The sequence below is a fragment of the Pinus tabuliformis genome, chromosome 4_2, assembly GCF_031772625.1.
Source record: "Pinus tabuliformis cultivar Carrire ecotype Pingquan chromosome 4_2, CPIR1, whole genome shotgun sequence".
NCBI lineage: Eukaryota > Viridiplantae > Streptophyta > Pinopsida > Pinales > Pinaceae > Pinus > Pinus tabuliformis.
In genome coordinates this window covers 480,550,477-480,573,762 of record NC_142304.1, presented here as the reverse complement: position 1 = coordinate 480,573,762, position 23,286 = coordinate 480,550,477, and the positions used below count along the sequence as shown (strand labels likewise).

The following is a 23,286-nucleotide window of genomic DNA, read 5'->3' as shown; positions in this document are numbered from 1 at the left end:
CAGCAGCAACAGAGCAGTAGCAGCAACAACAGTATGAGTAGATCAGATTTGGCTATGATGGCAGCCATACCTCTAGGAGAGAGGTGGGGCGACTTAGAGCTGTAGTCCCAGAGATTGCAGAGATAGAACAGTGTCCATTGAGGAGTCCACCTCATGGATCATCACCTAGCTACGGGGGCCCATAGTATTCAGTAGCAGGATGGATCAATGTCAGAGATGCAATCAAATTCCAGAGTGACAGTTGCAGACTAGTAGCAGTCAAGTGTTGGGGAGCGCAATGCAGAGTTGGCAACAAAGCAGGTGGCTCAATACAGAGTCAACAACAACGCAAATTCTTCAGTGACAGTGCAGAGGCTAGAAGCAGTCAGATGCTCAGGAGACAGATGCATCATACTGAACACAATTGATTCAGTATTTAGGATGCTTCTTAGTTGTAGTAGTTGTGGTTGCAACAACAATAGATGAGATGGAGTTAATATGCAGATGCAGAGTTGGCAGTAGTACAAGATGTACAGTGCAGTGTCGACAACATCACAGATGCAGCAGTTTGGTTCAGCTACAGTGAGTGGCAGATGAATAAAAGTTAGCATTGTAGTTGATGGGCAGTGACTGAGGAAACAGCGCAGTGACTAAGGGAACAGTGTAGTGACCGAGGGAATAGCGTAGTGACTGAGGGAGCAGCGTAGTGACTGAGGGAGCAGAGCAGTGACTGAGGGAGCAGAGCAGTGACTAAGGGAGCAGTGTGAATGAGGGAGCAGCACAATGACTGAGGGAACAATAGTGTGACTGAGGGAGCAACAGTGTGACTGAGAGAACAGCAGTGTGACTGAGGGAGCAGCATTGTGCCTGAGGGAGCAGCATTGTGACTGAGGGAGCAGCACAGTGACTGAGGGAGCAGCATAGTCATTTCCAGCAGAGTCTCCTGTTAGACGTCAACACCATTATATAGGGTGGTACAGAGACGGTGTTGTGGCAAGGTGTGCAACAGTAAAACACAGTCCTCGCTAAGAGGGAGTGTTATTTTTTGTAGCATCGGATGTGTGCTAGTCTCGAAACATTGTAGAGATGCTAAAACGCACGAGATCTCCATAACCCAGAAATCATTTATGGAAATTCCACCTAGAAGTGTCTAAATTAGATTATTAGCCGATTTTTAAAAATTTCCTAAGTCTAAACTTAGGGAATATGGTCAATTAATCAATATTAATTGAGATAAGGTGAGAATTCTCTATAAACTCACATGGATCGACAAGGAATTAATTTGGGCCCTTGATTAAGTTTTAACTTTGGTCGTTGGTGCTCCAACAAAGGATTATAAGAAGAAGTCGATGGGTAGATGGAGAATACACTTGTGGGATTCGATTTCTTTGGCAGTTCGAATTCCAAAGAGCAGCAACATTTGCTAGAAAGCCAAAGAAGAACGCAGAAACAGTGAGGGGCAGAGACAGTGAGGCTGGAGGAAGTTTTCCAAATCCAGCGAGTGCATTTGCAGAGAGGCCGAAATTTCTCGAGGAAGCTGCGCAGAGGCAACGCAGAAGCTTCACTGGGCAGTTCGATCTGCTGAGGAAGGATGACGTTTTCAGTTCCAGAGGCTAGACAGAGGTTCCAGAGGGTCTGAGAAGCGTTTTCCCAGCCAGCAGCAGGCAAGAAGGCTTGATTAGCAGAAAATTCGGGTAACACGTGTGGTAGGCAACTTCAGCTTGACACAGAGCCTGAGCAGGCCTAGTTGGATGACTTGCTTTTCTCTAGCAGTGGAGTATCGAGATTGCTCGGAGTGAGGGTAATTTCCCTCTAGATATTTTTGCCAGTATTTTCTCTGCAGGATAGATAGCATTCGGCATCCATATTATTGTACTCGGAATTTCCCACTGCTGCATAGTAATAAAAACCCTCAATTGTTGCACCGGTTTTCCCAAGTTGGGTTTTTCCGGGGACATTTGTCCAAAAATAACTGTCATATTTTTGTGTGCTAGATTTTCTTAGTTTCCAACGCTATTTTCTTCCATAGTTTATTGGTGAAAATCACAGTGTGAATTATTTGATATTTGTCGTAGCAAATAAATTGTTAAATAAACTAACAATTAGGAAAATAATTTCCAGTTGCTATGATAGATGAAATTTTCACATTAGCAAACTCCCATATGCCATTCTCCATGAGAATCAGTGAAACCCTCACCTTTCAGGGAGTGAAGTTAGATGCACCCTCCAACCTATCCTCAAACCTCAAACTAGTTGGGCTCCAAATCAGAAATGTTACTGAAAAATTTTACTGCTAGAAATTTAGATCTGTACACTACGATTGATATGTGGCTCCCATACGAATTGTATGGCTACAACTTCTCCTTTGTCGACTTCCTACATTGTTGTCACCATTGCTCCAGCCCACCAACTCATATGGTATCCCTCTAAGAGGTGACCACCTATTACTGCTCATTGTTCTACAATCTAGCATCACACTTATGCAACTCTCCACCCTTGTATAGACCTTTTATAATCTCTCCACTGTTCTCAACGATACCTCTAGGACTTTTGTCAATCTATGGTTTGATTGCTAGATTCCTCTACAGCTCGTCTTTCCCTCTTGGCTTCATGATTGTTGTCTTCGATAACTGTTTTTCTTTGCCCCATACATCCCCGACAACAACTCGGTGATGGCTACAGGCTTCTTTAACAACCCTCTACTTCCTTGGTTACAAAGCCTATTAGAGCTAGCCTACCTTGCAACTATCGACTACTATTTTGATTGTTAGCTCAACTAGCGACTGTATACTACACTTGCATCCCAACTAGCCTCTACCTCTGCTACTGCCAATTCAACCTTTGTGATTACCACGTCCCTTATGGTCCCGGCTCACACCATGCTACTACCAATTCGACCTCTCTGATTACCACGTCCCTTGTGGTCTTGACTCACACCATTCTAGTAGCACATGCTAAATACATGAAGGGAGAAGTGAGAGCCCAGAGGATTCTTATAGAATCTATAAAAGACGCTCTAATCCCATACGTATCAAAGTTGGAAACAGCAAAAGCTATATATGAAAAATTGGTAGAGTTGTTTTCAATAAGTATTGCGGGAGAAGTAATTTCTCTAAGGCAAGAACTCTACAAACTAAAGATATCAAAGGAAGATGGAATAGCCTCATACTTTATGAGGATATCAGAAATTCGGGATCAACTACAAGAATTAGGAGAAGTAATGTCTGATAGTGAGATGACCACAGTGGTGTTGAATGCACTACCGGAAGAATGGGGTAACTTCACTTCAAGTTTATATGGGAAGAAAGACACTACTCCATTTCAAGATCTATGGTCACTCTGTAAGATCGAAGAAACGAGACTGAAGGCAAAGCTTGATGTTGGACCAAGTGAGCAAAATCAAGCATATGCTGCTACAACAAGAAGGAAAGGAAAATTTGGAAGGTTTGGTCCTCAAAAGAAAAGGAGGAACATGGATAAAGTAAGATGCTATGGATGTCAAGAACTAGGGCACTATAAAAGAGATTGTCCTAAACGTGGTAAGGATAAGAGAAATAGGGAAGAAGCCCACATCACCGAAGAAGTGAAAGAACCTGAGTCTAAGAAGCCGAAGAATGAAGAAGTAAAAGATCTCTATTATGACTAAGATGATCTTCCTCACAAGAAGGTACTTTTCACTTGTAAATTATAGATAGGATAGAATACATCAACATAGCATCATGATGGAAGCATTGGAAGTAAGAGCTCGTGACATGGGAGGAAGAAAGTATGTCTGGGATAAATCTTATTGTTTACAATAGAATAGGAAGCTCTTGGGAAACCTCAGTGATATGTATAAAAAGAAATGAATGTCATCATAGACAAGAGTCATCGTACAGAATCTATAAAGAAAAACATCTGTCGGGTTAGAATATGAAACATCCTCGAGTCTCTCTAATGGAATTCTCATTGGAGTATTGACTAATCAAGAATTCCATCTCGTGGGATTCAAGGAATGAAGGTATGATGACATCACAGGAAGAGCAAGATGAAGTTCCCTCATTCAAATGAAGTTGCTACAGAAGTCTGAATGACCGAAAGGAAGATGCGGTATGTATGCTTACACAAATTATGGTAGAAGCCATATGGTTGCAGATAATATAGATCACTATGGTCAAAGAAAAGAAAAGGATCTCCTCCTCTGAAAGTTTGCAGCAAAGCATAAGTGTTACCAAATGAAATCAACATAATATGTTCTCATATGAATCATGAGGAAACTAACTACAATCAGGAACTAAGATTGGAAGCTCCTAGGAATAAAGTGTGAAGGGATAGGAAGAGATCATGATGATATGCAATGAAGATAGAAGGCATTCAACATCCGAAGTCCAAGAAGATTTGACTAAAAGATCTCCCGAAAAGATGTGAAGGTTCTGATGAAAGTTGAAAAAGATAGAGACCCTTGACAATGAATATTAGTGGGAGATGTGTCAATCTACATGCAGGATGTTGATACTTAAAGGAAGATGTCATGGTAAAGGTAACCTTGATTTGATATGTTCGTTGATTATTTTTTAACTAATATCTGGATGAGCTTATCTAGGTAGACCATATAGAAGGATGTAATGTCCTTCCAAAAAATATGGCATGAAAGCAAAATAACATGAAGCAAAGACAGATGAAAGATATGATGGATCACTTTTTGATGAGTTGAAGACATGACTAACTCATGAATAAAAGTGATGAATGAACTATGCCCTATGTAGAAATCCCCAAAGTTGAAGACTCCTTAATGAAGAAGAAATTCATGACATTAAAGGAAGGAGCTCTTCAAACAACTAGTTGTTCTAGGATCTCCACAAGAGAAGTTGTAGAAAGCCCCTAGTTAAGAGGGAGCATGATAAAGAATTTTCTTCTGTTTCTTACTTGGAAGAAACTTGGAAATTCCTAAGCAGGAAGCTTAGGTACATTCCTTTGTGATGGAATGAGTACATTCCTTTAATGGAATATATCCTCCTGATTTGAAAAGGAGAGAATTAGACATGTTCTTCTATTCTTCACCTGGGAAGGCAGAATGGAGGATTGTGTAATCATATGGCATCTGATACTCTTTGAGGATGATATAGGGCATCCAATAGTAGGATTAGTCGTGGAGGACCTATCTTCTTTGAGGACTGGGGAGTCCAAGATAAGAATAGTCCTCATGGAGCATACCCTAAGAGAACCCGAGTGGGGTATGTTCTGGGAGAGACAATGATGAGTATGTCTATAAATCATTGGTCTCACCAACATTGTTCTCTGATCTTGTGGAGAGATAGAGTTGTTAGTCAAGGCCTTGCTATATGACAATGTTGGTTGGTATGATGCTATAACAAATGAGTTACAAATCCGAATTCTTCTTAAGAGATTCTTCAGATTGAGAAAGTCCAAGGTACCATTATGAATACCTCCTTAGTTAAGAGGGAGTGTTGAAAAGTGAGAACCCGGGTGGGGTATGTTCCGGGAGAGACAATGATGAGTATGTCTATAAATCATTGGTCTCACCAACATTGTGCTATGATCTTGTGTAGAGATAGAGTTGTTAGTCAAGGCCTTGCTATATGACAATGTTGGTTGGTATGATGCTATAACAAATGAGTTACTAATCCAAATTCTTCTTAAGAGATTCTTCAGATTAACAAAGTCCAAGGTACCATTATGAATACCTCCTTAGTTAAGAGGGAGTGTTGAAAAGTGTAACTAGGTGCCTTGCTATATGACAATGTTGGTTGGTATGATGCTATAACAAATGAGTTACTAATCCAAATTCTTCTTAAGAGATTCTTCAGATTAACAAAGTCCAAGGTACCATTATGAATACCTCCTTAGTTAAGAGGGAGTGTTGAAAAGTGTAACTAGGTTCGGTCTTCATAATGACAAGTAAATATGATTTTATGTAATAAGATGTAAATAAAGGAAAAATGAAATTATTTTATTGACTTGCTTCATGGGTTTCATGAGCAAGGATTTTGTTTTTGAGTCAAGACTCCAATTGAGAGTCTTTAGGATTTATTTTTCATCTAGTCATAAAATGTAAGTCATTATAATGTAAATGAAGTCATGTTACACTTTGTAAAAGGTCAATATTTTCTATGTAAAATATCCTCCAAGAACTTGTCACCAAACCTCTTCAATTCGACCTACAAACGATGAGAAAGTTGCTAGGTCAAGTCGGCCTAACTCCAACTGTCAAGTCAGCCTAAAGGGCAACGAAGGAGTGGTATATATAGCCTAACTAGTCCTCCATGTCAAGACAAGAACTCGACTCACTTGAGACAAGAAGTGTGAAAGAAGGAAGGGAAGCAGCAGTATGAAGCATAGTTTTAAAAACCGGCCCAGAAAACCGGTAACCGGTCTAACCGGCCGGTTGGAGGCCTGGCCGGTCCGAACCGGCCTATCTAACCCGGTTAACACCCATGCTTGCCCAAAAAAAGGCCCTAACCGGTAAAAACCGGCCGGTTTATAGCAAACCGGCCGGTTCCATCCTAAACCGGTCGGTTTATGGACAGCCCGCCGGTTAAAGCAAAAAGCGCAGCGGTTTTTGGAACTAGGGGTGGTTTAGGGGTTTTGGGGGTGAGGGAAAGGTATTTTCCCTCCAAAAACACCCTCACACTTGCTATAAGAGACCCCTCTCACTCTCATTTGTCTCACACAACTGATTTGGAGTGTTTGTGAGTGTTTGTGAGTTTGTTTGTGAGCTTGGAGAGTGTGGAGTTTTTGCTGAAGTAGTCATCTTGGAGTTGGAGTTGGAGCTATTTTGGAGATAGTGTGTAGCTGTCAGTGGAGTTGCCATCTTCAAGAGGAGGCTAAGGGAGCTACTTTGCATTTCCAGGTAAGGATTTGCACTTGATAATTCCTCATTTGAGTCTGTTGTCCATGAATTATTTTTTTTATGTGCTATAAACTTCTCACTTCAATGATCTATCATCTATGCTATGAACTCTCTAGCTCTATGCTATCAAATTTTGTAGCTTGCATGTGCATTTTTTTTCCTACAGTTATCATTGGTTTTCCATGTTCCTTAGCTGCAATTTTTTTTTTAAATGGCAGATTTCTTTGCAAATTGTTATTATTTCAAGCAAACATGGCTCCAAAAGGAAAGGACAGTGCATGGGTTCATTGTGATGTAATAGAGGGAAAAATGATATGCAAATTATGCCATAAATCTATTGGAGGTGGGGGTATTCTTAGGTTGAAACAACACTTGGCTGGGGTAAGAGGCCAAGTAAAGCCATGTGATGCACCAAAAGAACTGTTAGGTCCTATTAGGGCAGAATACATTGCCAAGCTTGAAAATTTTTATGAGGATAAGGCTAGGGAGAAGGCCATCCAAGATGAAATTGCAAGGAAGAGGGAATTAATGGAAGCCATGAATCTTATGAAAGAGAGTGGGTATGATGATTATGAGATTCAAGACTCCACTTCTATCCCTTCCACCAATGACCCCTTTCACTATGTTCATCCTTCTGTTGGAGTTGGCCAACCATCAAAAGGAACAAAGAGACCAAACATCCAAAGTTATTTCTCATCTTCTGCCAACATTGCCTCTTCTAAATCTAATCCCACTTCCTCCCAGCCAAGTTCTCAACCCACTTTGGATCAGCATTGGAAAAAACAATGCAAAGAAACTTCTCACCAATACATTGCTAGATGGTGGTATGATTCAGATATCCCATTTAATGCTGCTCGCTCACCTTATTACCAAGCTATGTGGGACTCTGTTATAGCTGCAGGAAAGGGCTTCAAAGGCCCTAGTATGCATGACTTGAGGGGAGCTCTTTTGCAAAAAGAGAATCTTCCATTGATGAGTATTTGGTTGAGTTTAAAGAGTCATGGCTCAAAACAGGTTGTTCCATTATGTCAGATGGATGGACCGATGGAAAGAACCGCACTATCATTAATTTCCTTGTTTCTTGCCCTCAAGGAACCATGTTTTTGAAATCAGTTGATGCATCTGATAGGGTAAAGGATGCAAGCCTTCTATTTGAGCTTTTGGATAACATTATTCAGGAAGTTGGGGAGCATCATGTTGTGCAGGTCATCACTGATAATGCCTCAAACTATGTTCTTGCTGGAAAGATGCTTGAGGCCAAATATAAGACCATATTTTGGACTCCATGTGCTGCAAATTGCATAGACCTCATGCTTGAGGATATAGGCAAGGTGGAGTGGGTAAAAAACACTGTAGAGCATGCCAAGTGCATTACAAAATACATTTACAACCACTCATGGGTATTGAGCCTAATGAGGAAACACACTGGAGGCAAAAAGCTTGTTAGGCCTGCAATTACGAGATTTGCAACTCACTTCCTCACGTTGCAATGTCTCAATGGTCAACATAGAAACTTGCAGAAAATGTTTTCCTCTGAAGAATGGTCTGAATCTCGGTGGGCTCGTAGACCAGATGGAAAAGACACCAAAAAGAAAGTGTTAGACACTTATTTTTGGAAAAGGTCTGTAGAGCTTGTGAAAATTACCGAGCCCCTTGTTAAGGTGCTAAGGTTGGTGGATGGGGAAAGATTGGCCATGGGCTACATTTATGAAGCTATGGATCAGGCAAAGGAGCAGATACGGGCAGCTTACAATGACAGGTTAGCTAAATATGGTCGTATATGGGAGATCATTGATAACAGATGGAACAATCAACTCCATCGTCCTATACATGCAGCCGGGTATTTTTTGAACCCAAGGTATCACTATAAAAATCGGCTAGGAGATCAGCATGATGGGGAGGTCAGAGCTGGATTGATTGATTGCTTGGAGCGCATGGTCCCTAACCATGTAGACCAGTTGGAAATACATAGACAGCTTACTATTTTCAATCAAGCAAGTGGTACTTTTGGCAAAAACTTGGCAAAGATGGCAAGAGATGTGGACCAACCAGGTAAGCAATTCCAATTTCCATTTTGTTTTTCATTTCAAGTTAAAATTGTTTACGTTCTTTACAATTCAAATTATAAACTAAGTTACTAATTATTGTCTTTTTCTTTGCAGCACATTGGTGGGAGTCATTTGGTGGCCAGTGTCCTCAATTGCAAAGGTTTGCAATTAGAGTCCTCAGTCAAACTTGCAGTGCTTCAGGTTGTGAGCGCAATTGGTCTGTTTTTGAGCGCATACACACGAAGAAGAGAAACCGTTTGGAACAAAAACGGTTAAATGATCTTGTTTTTGTGCAATACAACCTTCGACTGAGGAGGAACCAAATGATGAGCAAATCACCTGATCTAGATCCCATTGTGTTGGACGATATTGATCCAACATCAGAATGGGTGGAGGAGACTGAAGATCCTGTGTTTGAGGCTGATTTTGATATCGACATGGCTTTAGCGGAGGATGAGGCAGATTATGTGGCGGCATCAGAACCAGGATCAGTAGCGGCATCAAGGAAAGGCAAGGAACCAATGGAAGGCACTAGTCGTGCAGGTCGAAAAACTCGTGCTTCCATTAGGTCCACTTCTATTGTCATTGGTGGCATTGATACTGATGTTGCAGATGAGGCAGAGGCATCCTCAGACTCTGAACCAGATGATGTCTATGTAGCTCCTGATGATGATCCTGTGTCTAGTAGTGGTGATGGACTTGATGATTGATCATGTGTACACTGTAGACTTGTAGTAGGCCAATGGCCTCATAGCTTGCAGCATTGTTTTTGGACTTTATAGGCCATTTAGAGCCTCATTTCTTATGTATTTTGCTATTTTGTCGATGATATGTATTGCACTCGGTGCCATTTTGATATATTCACCTTTGCATGGTATATAAATGAGCAAACTTTGCATATTTTGTCTCTATTGGCTTGGAATCATGGTTTTACATCTTAAAAATAGTTTTGTTTCATTAAAAATTAATTATTTAATGTATTTTTTAAAAACCGGTTCGTTTAGACCAAACCAGTCCCGGTTAGACCGGTTCCGGTCGGTAAACCGGTTCATTAGGTGGACCGGTCCTGTCACCGGTTCCGGTTTTAAAAACACTGGTATGAAGAAGGAAGAGAAGGCAAAGTGTGAAGAAAGAAAGGGGATTCTTCTGGGTAATACGAAATTAGGGTTTCTTCTGGCCCAGCGAAAAGACTTTCCTCTGGGACAAAGAAATTTCTTCCGGGCAGCAGAATCTTCTGGGACAACGAAATCTTCTGGGCAGCAGAATCTTCTGGGACAACGAAATCTTCTGGGCAGCAGAATCTTCTGGGGCAGTGCGAAGTCTGGGCAACAAAATCTTCTAGGAAGTGCGAAGTTAGGGCAGCTAGAGAAAGACCCTTCTGGGAGGTCGAAGTAAAGACCTAGAGACCGAGATTCTCTAAGGAAGCTAAGGAGGAGCAATAAGAAGGTTAGAGACCGAATTTCTCTAGAAAAAGTCGAGGAAAGCAGTGTGAGAAAAGCAAAACAAAGAGGCAGAGTATCAAGGTTGGTGACAAGGTTCTTGGAAGGATACTAGAGTCAAGGGTCTGTGTCATGGTCTTGGTACTTATCAATTGAAGATCTAAGAAGAAGAATTTTGATCGGGTTTTCCTCTCAAGAGGTGAGAGGTTTTGGCCCTGGCTGGAGAAGCCTATATACTATGTCACTTGTCTCTTTTATTATTGCATATTGGTAATTGTCTTGATGAAAGAACACATTAATAAGCTAACAAAGAATTGAATATAAGATTAAGAAGAAAAGAGCATCACAAGCAATTATCAAGAAGATATATTGTTATTCATTAAATGCCCTATATTTCTCAACAAAAATTAGATCTCACCTCACTTGAGATCGACAACTGAGATTCATCTAATTCACTATTGCAAAGAACCTTTGCATTTCATTAAATTAAAATCACCTTATCTTATGAAAGAAATTACTGTAATTACTAAGGTATAAGGGTGTATTACGATGGCTTCTACACACCCAAACACTTAGGCCTATGCAGAAGTACTTTCCCAAGCTACAAACATCAACAAGGAAGAGATCACTTTAGGTTAGAGGTCTTTCCAAGCCACAAACATCAACAAGGAAGAGATCACTCTATGTTAGAGGTCTTGGTGCATTCATGAAGGATATGCTCCACCTTTGTTTCCTCATATTGACTTTATCCGGGGCATTGTTCTTAAACCAAAAGTCACATCAACATTTTGGGATAGTCCCATGTCAAACTTTGTAACAGAAGTTTTCTTAACACGAGATATGAATCAAATTGGGCCTTTCTTCTTTTTTTTAAAGCATTGAGGCAATCCTTTAAATTTGGCCTTTCTTTCTTCTTCTTCTTTTTAAAAGCATTGAGGCAATCCTTTTCCATAAGAAAATTTCCAAGAAAATTTTGATACCAACGACAATTATGAATGGGACTACAAGCATGGCAACTTATTTGAAAGGTTAATTCAAAATTGAACTCCGATTAAAAACAAGAATAACGAAAAAAAAGTATAACAAGTTCAAGAAAGCCAACCTATGTAGGACAAATACCTATCTAAGCCAATCGACCCTATTTATATAGTCATAATTTTAGGGGTTTGGCCCTAAAGTGATGTTAGAAAACATAGTATAAAAAGGAGGAAGGGTTCATTTATAAATGCATTCATGTAGGTTTGCCTACCTCTGAGTTTGAAAGGGGCACTGGATTGGTAAATCATTTATACAATACATGGCATTCTTCTTCTTCTTGATAGAAACCTTTTTTGTGGTTCCTTGTTCAAATTTTAGTGTTGTTTTGGGTGTCATACTTACTATTCACAAACTTACAATCTGTCTCACCTTCAAACAATGAAAGCATGTCCCTATAATTACACACAGAGCTCAAGGGAGTTGGTTTTAGTAGCCAGAGTAAAAATTTGGAATTCTTTTCAACACCAATATGCCACTATTTAGTGTTGTAGACCTATCATTGTGGGTTTGGAATATTTCTCCTCCAATTCAACCTTGTTGTTCATGCATCACCACAATGCAAGTCTTGGGCCGTTAAGGAATTGGAATCAACAAAATTAACATAGTAAGGAAACCATAAGAGGATTATGGTATCACAAAAGTCAAGATATTGAGATATGTCACAGTTGATAGTCGAGGAGCAATGTTGAAAGGAACTTTCAAAAATTCAAAAGGCGTTACAAATCCTACATTATCTCAAATGTAAAAAATTCAAGGCAAGGACAAAGAACTATTACAAAACAAGAGCCTACATTATCTCAAATGTAAAAAATTCAAGGCAAGGACAAAGAACTATTACAAAACAAGAGCAAAATTCAATAAGACATTGCCAAAAAGCAAACATTTCCCAACAAAAAGACATCCACGAATTTATGTTGGTTTTGCTTGTATTCATAACTTTGAAAGGTCAGCCCTAATCTATTTTGAGGTCTAAGAATAAATGAAAGGTAAAGAGGGGCTTATTTGTGGTAAGCTTATGTTGAGGGCTTTTGGATAGTGGAAGCACCCATGAGCCTATTTTAGTCATGGAGCAAGAGATTATTTCAAAATCATGTAGTCTAACTAATATATGAAATGGCTTTTTTCAATGAATTTTTCCTTCTCAATTTTAACCAAAATCCGACAGATATTTTCAATTAAATGAGTTTTGTTTGATCTATATAATTCGAGTGCCCTAGGACTTTTTAGGGTGTTGAATCCATTTATGTATTCAACAATGTTTTTTAAACAACAAAAAATCACAATCTTGATAGTATCGTCAGATTCCGATGAAAAAGGTCATTTTATCTATAAGTTAGACTATGTCATTTCAAAATGGCCTTCCTCTTATATTGAACATCAAGGTTGCTAGAGGATGCAACACTAATACACAGTTGTAGCACCCTACACCAATAATATTTATGCTATGGAAAGCCCTTGAATTGGTCTACTAATGGTTCCAGTTTCAAATTTGTTTGTTCTAAGCCAGCCCTACATGCATTAGCACTTGAAAGGGAGGTTAGAGATCTTGTATGGAGAATGTAAAAAATGTTTCTACACTAATAAATCTGATCTACATTAGGCGCTTGTAGCATTAGTTTAATCTTCTAGTAGCAACTAGCATAATAAGTGATAGTCGAGACAATACTTCTTCATAAATACAACAACATCAACCTATTTGAGGAGATTACATGTGTTTAAAAGACAAACGTCTAGCATACATTACCCACATATTTGAAAACCAACAGCCAGTTTGTGGTATATGGTTTCATGGTACAAAGTTTATGCAAATTGTTTATGATGATTAAGGGTGTCTGTTTTGGCATTTGCAGTTGGCACGTTGTATTTAGTTACAACATGATATGGTCCATTGTATTTAGTTACAACATGATATGGTCCATCATTTATTGTATATTGTTCACTAGAAAAGAATTATTTACAAATGATCCCATGCATTCACCTGAAGATTTTCCATTTGGTGGGTTGAGTGACTTAGATATCCATGCATGTGAAGGGAAGGTTGACTTGCACATCTTCTCATGGGGTTGAGTTATGTGCATGGCATAGAGTTGTCCACAAATCTCTTGTCTAATTTGATTGAATAACTTTTCTAGAGGGGCACATTTGAAGATGCAATTTTTATTAGTATTTCAGATATTTGACTTGGTTTACCATCAAACCAAGGAGGCCATGATCACAAATGCAAAAACAAAGATCCATAGGAGTGGAAAAACTAAAACAAAAGAAAACTCAAACCTCTATTGCAAAAGATAACTCACCCTCTATGTCATTGTCTCTACCTTTGTTATAGTGCTCCCGTCTTCCTTAACCTAAATTGCATTTAAATTTAAACAAATGAGATAAGTATGAAGCATCAAATGAGTTAAATAAAAAAAGGATAAAACTATATAGTAGTAAACAAGTAAATTCCTTAATACATACCTCCATTGCCATTGCCCACTACACTTTTGGAACTAAACCAAATGACTTGTTTGATTGCTTCCCTCTCACCCACAAACCCAAAACAAAAGAATAAAAACAAGAAAAATAGAAAAGGAGAGCGCATAAGAAGAAAATATCAAACTACAAATTAGCATGGCCATGCTCACAAATGTGAGAAAAAAAAAAACAAAAAACGAAAGGAAAATCACAACAATAACGTAAAAACAACAAAACTAATAAAAAGATATAAAAAAAAGAGAGAAACAACAGATGGAGACACCAATCTGCAAATGTGTCGATGGCCAACTAATAACACCCTGCACACCAAAAATATGAGTAATATTAAATACACAATGTTGAGTAACAAGAAAAAAATATCAAAATATCTTATAATAAATCCTAATTAGAGACCAACAATATTACGAGTAACCTTATGCACAATTAAACCTAAACCATTAAGAGGGAGGAGAACATTGTATTTGAAACGAGAAAGACCTCGTAACAAATCATAAACAGATTTTGCACAAAAAAGAACTCACCTCTACCTTTGTCTTTACCTTTACACTCTACTACAATCTCTCTCTGATAAAGATATTTCAGTAGTTTAACTAATGATTCTTCACATTCCATTATCTGCATTGCATTGCACTCAATAAGACATTATGAAAAAAACTAAATACACACAAAATGTTGTGAGATATTATGAATAATTTTATGCACTAGAAAGTACAACTTATGTAAAGACTAAAAATCATAAACCCTAAATATATAACGAGGGATGATCGTATATAGGTAAATAGTGGATGATATATGAATATTTGCACCAAAAGAAAACTCACACATACCTTTGCCTTTGCATTTGCACTCTACCACAGTCTCCCACTGACAAATACATTTCAACACTTTAGTTAGTGATTCTCGACATTTATATTCCCTGTATTACAACGTACGTGGTCAATAATTAGATAGATGACAAATAATGTAAGATGCCTTGAATTTAAGTACAAACAGATGGAACCATACATATCACCTCAATCTTCGCCTTCACCCACTATGCTTGTGTAACCATGGGTTCACCCAATATGCTTGTGTAATCATGGGTTGTTAGGACCTGGTTTAAGTTGCCACATAATATACCAAATAGATGCTTAGATATATTAAGAGAAATCATAAACCAAAACAAAATGTCTTATGAGTAATATTATGCAAAAGTACATCTGATGTAATGACCAAAAATCATAATTCCTCAATAAGGAAGGGGGAAGGAGAATGATTGTAATGAAACGAGAAGATATCCATGTCTAACCAAAAGAGAACACACTTTTTTCCTTTTTTCTCCCAAACATTTGCAAGTCTCTCTCATACAAAAAAAAAAAAATCCGTAGTTTCCTCAATACTACGCACCACCTTGCTTTACCCACATTTGCATAACACTCATTATATAAATAAATCTCAAATATATAATATGCATCTAATTTAAAAATGTGTTTTGTAACAAAGTACAACTCACCCTCTATTTTTGCTTCAAAGGTCTACCTTTGCTATGGTGACTCACATCTCTCTCACGCAAAGAGAACAGTAGTTTCACGTGTTCCTTCACCTTTCTTAATATATGTCACATCTACATTTCAGCAAACACACATGATACAATGATGAAGCAACATATGAGTTAAACAAAATGGACATAAAACTATATAATTATGTAGTAACAAACAAGTTCTCCATACATACCTTGTTCACCTTTATGCATAAATAAGGAAATCCCCCATACATATACATACCTTCTTCACCTTTTCCCATTACACTTGTGAACTATGGATCATCCCTCCACACTACTCAACCCTTAATTTGTATTGCATCTACATTTCAACAAACACACATGATACAATGATAGAGCAACATATGAGTTAAATAAATGAACATAAAACCATATAATTATGGTTTTGCCTCTACCTTTGTTATAGTGCTCCTCTATCTTCATTAACCTACATTGCATTTAAATTCAAACAGGAGGTATGAAGCACCAAATGAGTTACATTAAAAAAGGATAAAACTATATACCAGTAAACAAGTAAATTCCATAATACATACCTCATGAAGCACCAAATGAGTTAAATTAAAAAAAAAAAGATAAAACTATATACCAATAAACAAGTAAATTCCTTAATACATACCTCCATTGCCATTGCCCACTACATTTTTGGAACTAAACCAAATGACTTGTTTGACTGCTTCCCTCTCACCCACAAACCCAAAACAAAAGAACAAAAACAAGAAAAATAAAAAAGGAGAGCACATAAGAAGAAAAAAAAATTCAAACTACAAATTAGCATGGCCATGCTCACAAATATGAAAAAAAAACAAAACAAAAGGAAAATCACAATAATAACAAAAAAACTAATAAAAATATAAAAACAAAACAAAACCACCAGACGGAAACACCAATCTGCAACCCCAAAATGCATCGATGGCCAACTAATAACACCCTGCACACCAAAAATATGAGTAATATTAAATACACAATTTTGAGTAACATGAAAAAAAATCAAAATATCTTATGAGAAATCTTAATTAAAGACCAACAATATTATGAGTAACCTTATGCACAATTAATCAAACCTAAATCGTTAAGAGGGAGGAGAATGTTGTATTAGAAAGGAGAAAGACCGCATAACAAATCATAAACAAACTTTGCACCAAAAAGAACGCACCTCTACCTTTGTCCTTACCTTTACACTCTACTACAATCTCTCTGTAATAAAGATATTTCAGTAGTTTAACTAGTGATTCTTCACATTCCATTATCTGCATTGCATTGCACTCAATAAGACATTATGAAAAAGACTAAATACACACAAAATGTTGTGAGATATTATGAATAATTTTATGCACTAGAAAATACAACTTATGTAAAGACTAAAAATCATAAACCCTAAATAGATAACAAGGGATGATAGTATATAGGTAAATAATGAATGATATATGAATATTTGCACCAAAATAAAACTAACACATACCTTTGCCTCTACCTTTTCACTCTACCATAGTCTCCCACTCACAAATACATTTCAACACTTTAGTTAGTGATTCCCATATGAGTAATATTAAATACACAATTTTGAGTAACATGAAAAAAAATCAAAATATCTTATGAGAAATCTTAATTAAAGACCAACAATATTATGAGTAACCTTATGAACAATTAATCAAACCTAAATCGTTAAGAGGGAGGAGAACGTTGTATTAGAAAGGAGAAAGACCGCATAACAAAACATAAACAAACTTTGCACAAAAAAGAACTCACCTCTACCTTTGTCCTTACCTTTACACTCTACTACAATCTCTCTGTAATAAAGATATTTCAGTAATTTAACTAGTGATTCTTCACATTCCATTATCTGCATTGCATTGCACTCAATAAGACATTATGAAAAAGACTAAATACACACAAAATGTTGTAAGATATTATGAATAATTTTATGCACTAGAAAATACAACTTATGTAAAGACTAAAAATCATAAACCCTAAATAGATAACATGGGATGATAGTATATAGGTAAATAATGAATGATATATGAATATTTGCACCAAAATAAAACTAACACATACCTTTGCCTCTACCTTTTCACTCTACCATAGTCTCCCACTCACAAATACATTTCAACACTTTAGTTAGTGATTCCCCACATTTACACTACCTGCATTACAACATACGTGGTCAATAATTAGATAGATAACAAATAATGTAAGATGCTTTGAATTTAAGTACACACAGATGGAACCATACATATTACCTCAATCTATGCCTTCACCCACTATGCTTGTGTAACCATGGGTTCACCTAGTATGCTGGTGTAATCATGGGTTGTTAGGACCTAGTTTAAGTTGCTACACAATGTATCAAACAGATGCGTAGATATATTATGAGAAATCATAAACCAAAACAAAATGTCTTACGTGTAATATTATGCAAAAGTACATCTTTTGTAATGCCCAAAAATCATAATTTCTCAAGAAGAAAGGAGGAAGGAGAACGATTGTAATGAAACGAGAAGATATCCATGTCTAACCAAAAGAGAACATTTTTTTCCTTTGTCCTCCTAAACATTTGCAAGTCTCTCTCATACAAAAAAAAATCAAAGTTTCCTCGATACTACACACCACCTTGCTTTAACCCACATTTGCATAACACTCATTATATAAATAAATCTCAAATAATATAATATCCATCTAATTTAAAAATGAGTTTTGTAACAAAATATAACTCACCCTCTATCTTTGTTTCAAAGGTCTACCTTTGCTATGGTGACTCATGTCTCTCTCACGCAAAGAGAATAGTAGTTTCACGTGTTCCTTCACCTTTCTTAATCTATGTCACATCTACATTTCAACAAACACACATGATACAATGATGAAGCAACAAATGAGTTAAATAAAAATGGAAATAAAACTATATAATCATGTAGTGGTGACTCACATCTCTCTCACGCAAAGAGAATGGTAGATTCATGTGTTCCTTCACCTTTCTTAATCTATGTCACATCTACATTTCAACAACCACACATGATACAATGATGAAGCAACAAATGAGTTAAATAAAAATGGAAATAAAACTATATAATTATGTAGTAACAAACAAGTTCGTTCCCCATACATACCTTTGTTCACCTTTATGCATAAACAAGGAAATCCCCCATACATATACATACCTTCACCTTTTCCCATTACACTTGTGAACTATGGATCATCCCTCCACACTACTCAACCCTTAATTTGTATTGCATCTACATTTCAACAAACACACATGATACAATGATGGAGCAACATATGAGTTAAATAAATGAACATAAAACCATATAACTATGGTTTTGCCTCTACCTTTGTTATAGTGCTCCTCTGTCTTCCTTAACCTACATTGCATTTAAATTTAAACGCATGAGATAAGTATGAAGCACCAAATGAGTTAAATTAAAAAAAAAAAAAAAAAAAATAAAACTATATACCAATAAACAAGTAAATTCCTTAATACATACCTCCATTTCCATTCCCCACTACACTTTTGGAACTAAACCAAATGACTTGTTTGATTGCTTCCCTCTCACCCACAAACCCAAAAAAAGAACAAAAACAAGAAAAATAGAAAAGGAGAGCGCATAAGAAGAAAAAACAACAAACTACAAATTAGCATGGCCATGCTCACAAATGTGAAAAACAACAAAAATAAACAAAACAACAGGAAAACACCACAATAACAAAAAACAACAAAACTAATAAAAAAATAAAAAGAAAAGAAAAACAATAGATGGAGACACCAATCTGCAACCCCAAAATGCGTCGATGGCCAACTAATAACTCCCTGCACACAAAAATATGAGTAATATTAAATACACAATGTTGAGTAACATGAAAAAAATATCAAAATATCTTATGAGAAATCTTAATTAGAGACCAACAATATTATGAGTAACCTTATGCACAAGATTATGAGTAACCTTATGCACAATTAATCAAACCTAAATCGTTAAGAGGGAGGAGAACATTGTATTTGAAAGGAGAAAGACCTCATAACAAATCATAAACAAACTTTGCACAAAAAAGAACTCACCTCTACCTGTGTCTTTACCTTTACACTCTACTACAATCACTCTCTGATAAATATATTCCAGTAGTTTAACTAGCGATTCTTCACATTCCATTATCTGCATTGCATTTCACTCAATAAGACATTATGAAAAAAACTAAATACACACAAAATGTTGTGAGATATTATGAATATTTTATGCACTAGAAAGTACAGCTTATCTAAAGACTAAAAATCATAAACCCTAAATAGATAACGAGAGATGATTGTATATAAGTAAATAGTGGATGATATATGAATATTTGCACCAAAATAAAACTCACACATACCTTTGCCTCTACCTTTGCACTCTACCACAGTCTCCCACTCACAAATACATTTCAACACTTTAGTTAGTGATTCTCCACATTTACATTACCTGCATTACAATGTACGTGGTCAATAATTAGATGACAAATAATGTAGGATGCCTTGAATTTAAGTACACGCAGATGGAACCATACATATCACCTCAATCTTCGCCTTCACCCACTATGCTTGTGTAGCCATGGGTTCACCCAGTATGCTTGTGTAATCATGGGTTGTTAGGACCTAGTTTAAGTTGCCACACAATGTACCAAACATATGCTTAGATATATTATGAGAAATCATAAACCAAAACAAAATGTCTTATGAGTAATATTATGCAAAAGTACATCTTATGTAATGCCCAAAAATCATAATTCCTCAATAAGGAAGTAGGCAAAAGAACAATTGTAATGAAACGAGAAGATATCCATGCCTAACCAAAAGAGAACACACTTTTTTCCCTTGTTCTACTAAACATTTGCAAGTCGCTCTCATACAAAAAAAAATGTAGTTTCCTGGATTCTATGCACCAACTTGCTTTACCCATGTTTTCATAACACTCATTATATAAATAAATCTCAAATAATATAATGGGCGTCTAATTTAAAAATGAGTTTGTAACAAAATATAACTCACCCTCTATCTTTCTTTCAGAGGTCTACCTTTGCTATGGTGATTGCATCTTTCTCACGCAAAGAGAATAGTAGTTTCACGTGTTCCTTCACTTTTCTTAATCTATGTCACATCTACATTTCAACAAACACACGTGATAAAATGATGAAGCAACATATGAGTTAAATAAAATGGACATAAAACTATATAACTGTGTAGTAACAAACAAGTTCGTTCCTCATACATACCTTGTTCACCCTTATGCGATACATATAACCTTCATCATCATACATACCTTGTTCACCTTTATGCCATACATATAACCTTCTTCACCTTTGCCCATTACACTTGTGAACTATGGATCATCCCTTCACACTATTCAACCCTTAATTTGTATTGCATCTACATTTCAACAAACACACATGATACAATGATGGGGCAACAAATGAGTTAAATAAATATGGACATAAAATCATATAATTATGGTTTTGCCTCTCTGCCTTTGTTATAGTGCTCCTCTGTCTTCCTTAACCTACATTGCATTTAAATTTAAGCAAATGAGATAAGTATGAAGCATCAAATGAGTTAAATTTAAAAAGTATAAAACTATATACCTGTAAACAAGTAAATTACTTAATACATACCTCCATTGCCATTGCCCACTACACTTTTGGAACTAAATCAAATGACTTGTTTGATTGTTTCCCTCTCACCCACAAACCCAAAACAAAAGAACAAAAATAATAAAAATAGCAAAGAAGAGCGCATAAGAAGGAAAAAAATATCAAACTACAAATTAGCATGGCCATGCTCACAAATGTGAAAAAAATAAAAATAAACAAAACAAGAGGAAAATCACAACAATAAAAAAAGCAACAAGACTAATAAAAAGATAAAAAGAAATGAGAAACACCAAATGGAGACACCAATCTGCGACCCCAAAATGCGTCGATGGCCAACTATTAACACCCTGCACACCAAAAATATGAATAATATTAAATACACAATGTTGAGTAACATGAAAAAGATATCAAAATATCTTATGAGAAATCTTAATTAGAGAACAACAATATTATGAGTAACCTTATGCACAAGATAATGAGTAACCTTATGCACAATTAACCAAACCTAAATCGTTAAGAGAGAGGAGAACGTTGTATTTGAAAGGAGAGGTAAATCGTTAAGAGGGAGGAAAACGTTGTATTTGAAAGGAGAAATACCTCGTACCAAAGCATAAACAAATTTTGCAAAAAAAAACTCACCTCTACCTTTGTCTTTACCTTTATCTCTCTGATAAAGATATTTTCGTAGCTTAACTTGTGATTCTTCACATTCCATTATCTGTGTTGCATTGCACTCAATAAAACATTATGAAAAAATATTGAATACACACAAAATGTTGTGAGATATTATGAATAATTTTATGCACTAGAAAGTACAACTTATGTAAAGACTAAATATCATAAACCCTAAATAAATAACAAGGGATGATCGTATATAGGTAAATACATTTCAACACTTTAGTTAGTGATTCTCCACATTTACATTATGTACATTACAACGTACATGGTCAACAATTAGATAGATGACAAATAATGTAAAATGCCTTGAATTTAAGTGCACACAGATGGAACCATATACATCACCTCAATCTTCGACTTCACCCACTATGCTTGTGTAACCATGGGTTCACCCAGTATCCTTGTGTAATCATGGGTTGTTAGGACCTGGTTTAAGTTGCCACACAATGTACCAAACAAATGCTTAGATATATTATGAGAAATCATAAACCAAAACAAAATGTCTTTTGAATAATATTATGCAAAAGTACATCTTTTGTGATGACCAAAAAACATAACTCCTCAATAAGGAAGGGGAAGGAGAACGATTGTACTGAAACGAGAAGATATCCATGTCCAACCAAAAGAGAATACACTTTTTTCCTTTGTTCTCCTAAACATTTGCAAGTCTCTCTCATACTACGCACCACCTCGCTTTACCCAAATTTGCATAACACTCATTATATAAATAAATCTCAAATAATATAATTTGCATCTAATTTAAAAATGAGTTTTGTAACAAAATATAACTCACCCTTTATTTTTTCTTCAAAGGTCTACCTTTGCTATAGTGACTCACATCTCTCTCACGCAAAGAGAATAGTAGTTTCACGTGTTCCTTCACCTTTGTTAATCTATGTCACATCTACATTTCAACAAACATACATGATACAACAATGAAGCAACATATGAGTTAAATAAAAATGGACATAAAACTATAATTATGTATAATTATGTAGTAACAAACAAGTAAGTTCCCATACACACCTTGTTCACCTTTATGCATAAATCCCCCATATATATACATACTTTCGTCACCTTTGCCATTACACTTGTGAACTATGGATCATCCCTCCACACTATTCAACCCTTAAGTTGTATTGCATCTACATTTCAACAAACACACATGATACAATGATGGAGCACATGAGTTAAATAAAAATGGACATAAAACCATATAATTATGGTTTTGCCTCTACCTTTATTATAGTGCTCCTCTGTCTTCCTTAACCGACATTGCATTTAAATTCAAACAAAACAAATAAGTATGAAGCACCAAAAGAGTTAAATTAAAAAAGGATAAAACTATATTCCAGTAAACAAGTAAATTCCTTGATACATACCTCCATTGGCATTGCCCACAACACTTTTAGAACTAAACCAAATAATCCTTGATACATACCTCCATTGGCATTGCCCACAACACTTTTAGAACTAAACCAAATGACTTGTTTGATTGCTTCCCTCTCACCCACAAACCCAAAAGAAAAGAACAAAAACAAGAAAAATGGAAAAGGAGAGAGCATAAGACAAAAAAATATCAAACTAGAAATTAGCATGGCCATGCTCACAAATGTAAAAAAATAGAAA

At 36.3% G+C, this 23,286-nt stretch overlaps 1 protein-coding gene across 4 annotated transcripts in view; it reads right to left on the bottom strand.

Moving 5' to 3' along the window:
* Positions 1-23,082, bottom strand: part of LOC149170040 (sugar transporter ERD6-like 6) — a 35,575-nt gene extending 12,493 nt beyond the window's left edge. Inside the window, exons 1-28 of one of the 4 annotated variants that reach the window (XR_016259845.1) lie at positions 23,040-23,082; positions 22,684-22,802; positions 22,451-22,561; positions 22,003-22,083; positions 21,619-21,697; positions 21,001-21,326; positions 20,857-20,888; positions 20,381-20,758; positions 19,907-19,987; positions 19,726-19,814; positions 19,421-19,514; positions 18,849-19,171; positions 18,694-18,725; positions 18,525-18,599; positions 18,293-18,358; positions 18,085-18,195; positions 17,610-17,703; positions 17,425-17,513; positions 16,832-17,212; positions 16,544-16,619; positions 15,989-16,300; positions 15,768-15,799; positions 15,325-15,673; positions 14,845-14,925; positions 14,660-14,748; positions 14,354-14,447; positions 13,815-14,131; positions 13,652-13,702 (exon numbers count right to left, since the gene is read on the bottom strand). The gene's annotated coding sequence lies outside the window, so the exon portion shown is untranslated. Of the gene's footprint in view, positions 1-13,651; positions 13,703-13,814; positions 14,132-14,353; positions 14,448-14,659; positions 14,749-14,844; positions 14,926-15,324; positions 15,674-15,767; positions 15,928-15,988; positions 16,301-16,543; positions 16,620-16,831; positions 17,213-17,424; positions 17,514-17,609; positions 17,704-18,084; positions 18,196-18,292; positions 18,359-18,524; positions 18,600-18,693; positions 18,726-18,848; positions 19,172-19,420; positions 19,515-19,725; positions 19,815-19,906; positions 19,988-20,380; positions 20,759-20,856; positions 20,889-21,000; positions 21,327-21,618; positions 21,698-22,002; positions 22,084-22,450; positions 22,562-22,683; positions 22,803-23,039 lie in introns of those variants that run through there. The other 3 variants (XM_089428865.1, XM_089428864.1, XM_089428866.1) reach the window with 3 other exon arrangements.
* Positions 23,083-23,286: the final 204 nt, after the last annotated feature.